We start from the raw sequence: 262 nt of genomic DNA, 5'->3' as shown, positions 1-262 counted from the left end.
ACGCATCGGTAACCAATCCGAAGACGATCATTTTTTTTTTGTCGATCTACGCATCGGTAATTAATCCGAAGACGATTATTTTGCATATTTCAACAAAAGTTTGCATCATTCCCACTTTAATATTTCAAATGCACTTTAATACATGTGTTTGTTATTGGACAAAATTTAGGTCCTTATATTTACTTATCTTTTACCTAATAACATGAAAACGAATACCATTGTTATTCATATTTTCATATTTTTCAAGTAAAATATAATTAAA

This window comes from Cicer arietinum, chromosome 6, assembly GCF_000331145.2.
Source record: "Cicer arietinum cultivar CDC Frontier isolate Library 1 chromosome 6, Cicar.CDCFrontier_v2.0, whole genome shotgun sequence".
Lineage (NCBI taxonomy): Eukaryota > Viridiplantae > Streptophyta > Magnoliopsida > Fabales > Fabaceae > Cicer > Cicer arietinum.
Note: the sequence above shows the minus strand (reverse complement) of the source record.